Source organism: Lucilia cuprina, chromosome 2 (assembly GCF_022045245.1).
Source record: "Lucilia cuprina isolate Lc7/37 chromosome 2, ASM2204524v1, whole genome shotgun sequence".
Lineage (NCBI taxonomy): Eukaryota > Metazoa > Arthropoda > Insecta > Diptera > Calliphoridae > Lucilia > Lucilia cuprina.
The window spans coordinates 48,606,050-48,613,014 of NC_060950.1; the positions used below are offsets into that span (position 1 = coordinate 48,606,050).

Genomic DNA, 6,965 nt, shown 5'->3' on the forward strand with positions numbered 1-6,965 from the left:
TCGTCTTTCCGACTTATTTTTAATACGAAATGTTTTTTTAATTTCTATAAAAAACATGACTTTTTATTGAATTAAGTCTTAATACCGAATTCATAAATATATTAGTCGTTTTTTATATTAATTTTATGAATATGTGTTATATTTTAGGACGATTTTGTTATTATGTTCGTTTGTATTAATAATTATGACTATCCGTACAAAAAAGTCGGTATTTTATTAATTTGTTAATATAACCTTTTTTACTTTTCCAGTTTTTTTTAAATAAACAATTAAAGGGAATGCACAAAAAATCACATTTATTAATTTAATTTTTAGTTTACCAAAATAACTTTAATTTATAATTAAGAAAGTAGTTGTATATATCTTTGAAATTTACGTTAAATGTTGATGTATATATGTATATCATATATATTTTTCATGAAAACTTTTTAAGTTGTAGGTAGTAATAAAATACAAGTTTTCCGCGCAATGAAAGAAGTGTATTTTTGTAATAAAATCTCTATAAAATAACATAATATAATGTGTATTAATAATCCGTTAATAAAGAATTTCTAAGGTATATTGTAGTTGATTACATTCTCAGTATAATCAAAACACATTTAAAACACAAAAGGCCATTCTGACAACTTTTGTAGTTTTTGTAGAATTCTTTATCCTTATTAATCTATCAAGGCGAAACTGAAAGGTGAACTCATTTCAACAGCTGATTGTTTTTTTGTCCATGATAATTTAGCCCAACGCTGTCAAACTCAAAATAAAAAATAACGAATTGGATGCAAAATGAAATGATTTCACCTTATAGCATATTCCAAGATATATTTGTTTAATTCACAATCAAGTTGTATTTTGTACCTACTAAAGTGTAGTAACAGTGATTGTGAACAAGTTTTTGTAGCAAGTCATAAGTTTATGTTCACAATAAAAAAACAATCAAAACAAACAAAGTAAAAAAAACAAATAATATTAAACTAATTAAACGAGCAAAATAAACCAAATTAATTTCTTTTTATTTAAAATTCTATTATTTGCATTATTCCATATTTTAAACTAATAAATAAGCAGTTTTTAATAAAAATTTTATTTTTGTTTTGGTAAACAGCTGTTTGTTTGTAATATCTGTGTTACCACTTTATACCAAAATCGATTGAATTTTTTATTTATATGCTGAAATAAACAATTGATAACACTGAATTTTCTTACGACATTCGAAAAACATATGAAAAATTGTCGTAAGAGTTGTATGGAAATTCTTTTGTGAAAAATAAACATAAAAAAGTACATATTCATGAAAATATTATATTACAAATGAATGAATATTTGTTGCGAATGGATAATTCTGGCCATAATGTAGCAGCCGCCGGACGGGTAACCCTCATATGGGTTTTGTTACAGAAAGCTATCCGGAACAGACTTTTTTTAGTTAACCTCTTTATCTACATAGTGTATATATAAACAATATTGTTTCATTTGTTAATATTTAATAGATTTCAAAATTAAGCCATAATGTAGAAGTCAGCTGCCGCCAGCCGGGAAAATACTTCATATGCGTTTCTTAATAATAAGTGTTGCGAAAAAGATTGTGTTTAGTTAATCACGTTATCTACACAATTTTAATATAAAATATAAAACAATATTGTGTAATATGTTAACATTTAACAGAAAAAATATTTTTCTTAAATAACATATTTGTATACATACCAATTATGCCATTATTTAAAAAAAATTATATTTGTTTATGCTTGTATTTTCAGATTTTTTACAATATAAAAATGTAAACAATAACAAACATTGACAGCTAGGACAACCAGTCGAATTAAGAAAAAAATTATCAGCTGATTGATTAACACCACCTTATCTGAATTCGCCTTGGGCACAATGTTAAACTACATAAAAGTATTTACCCAATTCGCTTGTTATTCTGAATTTGCCGACGACACTACCTTATAATTAATATATCTTGGTATGTTCGTTTTGATCACACTTTGTGGTTTTGATGGCGAGTCACTGGCTTGATTAAAATCGAAATACATTTCAAATTATATTAATTATTATAGTAATTAATATATATTGACACATTTTATTTCCAAGTAAGTAAAGTATTTTATTGAGACTTTTCTTTAAATTCTCGACATTTGGATATATAAAAAATTAAAACTATATATTTGTCTTGTTCTAATACACTTTAAAAGAGAAAGCAACTTGCCAAATAAAAGTATGTTATTAAGACGCATATAAAGAAAACAACCTGACGAAAAACAAACCGTATCAAAATAAACATTTTTTTGGTGTGGGGAGTTATTTTTGTTTACAAATATGTGTTTCTGCCCGTGGAAAAGACGCAAAAACTCGTTTTCATTATTTACATTTTCAATATGTGTTTATGCACGTGGAAAAAATTCAAAAAAATTGATTTTCATGATTTACATAAAAAAAATATTTTTGATCAATCAAAATATGTATATAAATGTGGAAAGGAAAAAATCTGATAAAATATAAATATATTTTTGGGATTATATCGTTACAGAATGTCTTTTAATAAAAAACATTCAAAAAATGTTACTATAGCCGTATATATAAAATGATATATAAGTGCTATCGGACGATCTTGTGCACTATAAAAACCTATATAGAACATTAAGTTGGATTTCATCGTTCTAGGGTGTGTACTACAACAACAAACTTTTTTTTACAAAAAATGTTACTATGGCCGTATATATAAAATGATATATAACTGCTATCGGACGATCTTGTGCATGATAAAAATCTATATAGAACTTTAAGTTGGAAGTGTAGAAATCGGATGGCATAAATTTTTTTTCCGGATTTCATCGTTCTAGGGTGTATACTACAACAACAAACTGTTTTTTTTTTTAAATTTACTATGGCCGTATATATAAAATGATATATAAGTGCTATCGGACGATCTTGTGCAGGACAAAAACCTATATAGAACTTTAAGTTGGAAGTGTAGAAATCGGATGGCATAATTTTTTTCTGGATTTCATCGTTCTAGGGTGTGTACTACAACAACAAACTTTTTTTTACAAAAAATGTTACTATGGCCGTATATATAAAATGATATATAAGTGCTATCGGACGATCTTGTGTATGATAAAAATCTATATAGGACTTTAAGTTGGAAGTGTAGAAATCGGAAGGCATAAATTTTTTTCCGGATTTCATCGATCTAGGGTGTGTACTACAACAACACTTCCAACTTAAAGTTCTATATAGGTTTTTGATGTGCACAAGATCGTCCGATAACACTTATATATCATTTTATATATACGGCTATAGTAACATTTTTTGAATGTTTTTTATTAAAAGGCATTCTGTAACGATATAATCCCAAATATATTTATTTTTATCAGATTTTTTCCTTTCCACATTTATATACATATTTTAATTGATCAAAAATATTTTTTTTTAATGTAAATCATGAAAATCAATTTTTTTGAATTTTTTCCACGTGCATAAACACATATTGAAAATGTAAATAATGAAAACGAGTTTTTGCGTATTTTCCACGTGCAGAAACACATATTTGTAAACAAAAATAACTCACCACACCAAAAAAAATTTTATTTTGACAAAACAACTGTTACGGTTTGTTTTTCGTCGGGTTGTTTTCTTTAGGTGCATGATACTACAGTGTGTAACTTGTTATATAAAAATACACCATTTCAACTTTTTTGGAAAATGCCTATAACGCGTTGCCACGCACAACGCATGTTGTGTACTTCCACCTTTATAGCCCTGTAGCTAATACCCGGTGTGCTTCGCTACCCCAATCAAAATAAATACATAATAATCAATTAAATTATTTACTTAGTTACTAAATTATAAAAATTTTCTTAAGAGTTTATTATAATTTCTTTTGATTATAATATATTTTATTTAAATTCTGAAATAATAGATTAATGATCTATTTATTTCTAACTTGCAAAAATTTAATATATACTTTTATTCTTAATAAATAATTCATATTCTTATGCGTTGCGATATGCAATATTTTTTGTTTTACCGACTTAAAGATTTTGAAAATTTTAACTACAATAGTTTTCCAGATTACTAATATGTTACATATGAGAGATGCCAAGAAAATTATTGTAAGTTCGCTAATTTATATCTATATATGAAAAATTGGAATTATCTAACAGTTTTCAAGATATAAGAAATTTTTTATTTAATTCATATAAGAGTCCGCCCGTTATTTTCTAAATGTTCACATGAATGTCGAAGTTATTCATATAGAATTTGAAGTTTCTAGATCTAATAGATTCTCAGATAAACGAATTTTTCTTTTTTATTTATATGGTAGTCCGCCAATTTAATACCCAAAATGTTTACATGAATGTTAAAATTTTTGTATTCAATTTATATGGGCGGTGCCACGCCCCTTAACGCTAGTCCGCCCACTTTATATACTAAATAATCATATTGACACTAAAGGCTCCGACAAAATTTGAGGACTCTAAATGTTATATTAACTCAAGATAAACAATTTTTTTTAATTTATATGGAAGGCACTGCTCCCCTCATGGGTAGTCCGCCAATTTATTACCCAAAATATTTACATGGATGTTAAAGTTATTGCCTATTACACGTGCAGAAACTCTATTGGTAAGAATTGGGGTTTGCGATCAGACATGGTAAATTGGATTTACACGTCGGTAGTAAGGCCCATCATTACCTATGGTTGTACTGTGTGGTGGGTAGGAATGAGGAAATGCAGCTACAGATTAATACTCAATAAGGCTCAAAGGTGTGTTTCTATCGGCATAACAGGTGCCAGGGGCAGTACACCGCAAGCAGCATTGGATATTATTCTGAATCTGCTACCAATTGAGAAATATGTTGAGAGTGTAGCAGCTAGGAACTTATTCAGACTGTTTGAATCAGCTCTAGTAAGACCAAAGCGGGTAGGCCACACTAGAATACTGTACGAGGTAGGTCTAACAGGAATTGAGGGAAGTACGGAGGGTATTTCTGATCATTTGGTTACGACCCTGGACTTCGGAATAACACCTTCAATAGTGATTCCTAGTAGGGATGAGTGGGGATCCGAAGTACTGTTTGAGGGGTGTGCAGTTTTCACTGACGGATCCAAGATGGACTCTGGCACAGGTGCCGGGGTTTATTGGGTAGACAACAATATAAGAGTGTCCTACAGACTTCCGGATGAATGTAGCGTTTTTCAAGCGGAAATCCTGGCTATATGGAAATCCGTGGATATTATTAAGACACACATTACTAGGGGGTCGGAAGTGACGATTTATGTTGATAGTCAGGCAGCTCTTAAAGCTTTGCAGTGTAAAACGTTACATTCTAGCTTGGTAAACAGCTGCAAAAAGGACCTGAAAGGGTTATTCAGGTTATACACACTCAGGCTGTGCTGGGTACCGGGACATTGTGACATACAGGGTAATGAGATTGCAGATGAATTGGCCCGACAGGGCTCGGATCTCGAGCTCGATAGAAGGGTCATTACTATAGGCTAATTTCCGAATATTTCAAAAAAACTACCAACCAATCCTGGTACAGTAGACTGGATTGTAGGGTTTCTAGGACACTATGGCCGAAGTTGAAATGGCTAGGTAAAGGATTCCACGATGAACTAGGAGATGTAGCAGGGTGTAACCTAGGCGACATTATGGGCTTCATTAGGGGAACTTTTTGGATTTTCAGTTAATAGACAATTAAGGATTTCCCTTCCATGACCACTTCTTTTTTCTGTTCTCTTTTTGGAGGGAAAATCTCACTCTTCTCATCTCTCCTTTCTTCTGTTCTCTTCTGTTTTGTCCTTGTCTTTTACTAAAGGGATTCACAATGAACCATTAGGTCTCCGAGTGGATGTATACATTGATATACAACCCTTTTAAACTAAACTAAACTAAAGTTATTCATGCAAAATTTAAAGATTCTAACTGTAATAGAGTCCAAGACAAAATTTGAGGCCTCTAACTGTTATATTATATCAAATATACGAATTTTATATTTTCTTAATGTGGGCGTGGCTCATCACCCACTTGAAATTTCAACATGAAAAGTAGCCTATTACCTATTCCAGACATACAGGAATTCACTGTGAAAATTTCAAGAAAATCGATTAAGACCGTGTTGAAATTAAGTAATATGGACTTTAAATTATAAATTAAATCTTACCTATTCAGAGCGGTATTTTTTCACCTAAACAGATTATGCATGTTTTAAATTTTTATCATTTTTTGATCCCCGTTACTTTAACAAAGTAGTTTATCAAACTACTCATATTTAACTCAACAAGAACAGAGTAACACGAAAAATTCTCTCTTGCAGACAAAAAATTGAGTTTTTCTTGCTACGAATTAGTGCTGCCAAATTTTTTTTTGAGTTTTTACCAATATTAATAAGTTTTTTATCTGGCAACATATTGAAATTGCTGTAATGCAAGTATTTTTAGTGCTTTATCTGGCAACATAATCAAATTAATTTAGCTAAGTGCATGCCAAATTCTTCTTCTTTTTCATATATGGGAGATGATTTTCATTTTAACAAACTACTTAACAAACTAAGTAAAAAAGAGAGTAAGCATCTTAAAAACAATATTGGGAATTAAAAAATTGATTAATAATAACAATTTAAAACAAATAGTGGTAATGAAATAAAATTATGGAATTAAAAATTCAAATTTAGAGGGTGTCATATTGGACCAATGTCCAATATTTTTTGGGTAATAAGTTTCCTTTTATAGTTTTTGTAAAAATCTTAAAAAAACAGTTTTTTCAACATTTCACTTATTATTTTCTTTTGATGTTAGGATCATATTTTGGGTGAGTGACTTTGGTAATTGCATTGGACATTATAGTAGAGTCGATTTCCTTCATTTTGGTGGGTTATATAGTTCCTTTTGTAGTTTTTTGTAAAGCTGTTTTTACAAAATTTCACTTATTACTCTCTTCTGGCCATGGGATCAAATTTTGCAC

At 29.5% G+C, this 6,965-nt stretch overlaps 1 long non-coding RNA gene across 1 annotated transcript in view; it reads left to right on the forward strand.

Moving 5' to 3' along the window:
* The first annotated feature begins 6,489 nt into the window (after nt 1–6,489).
* LOC124418540 overlaps nt 6,490–6,965 on the forward strand; it is a 1,351-nt gene continuing 875 nt past the window's right edge. The window contains exon 1 of the long non-coding RNA XR_006940060.1: nt 6,490–6,566. This is a non-coding gene — a long non-coding RNA (uncharacterized LOC124418540). The remainder of the gene's footprint in view (nt 6,567–6,965) is intronic.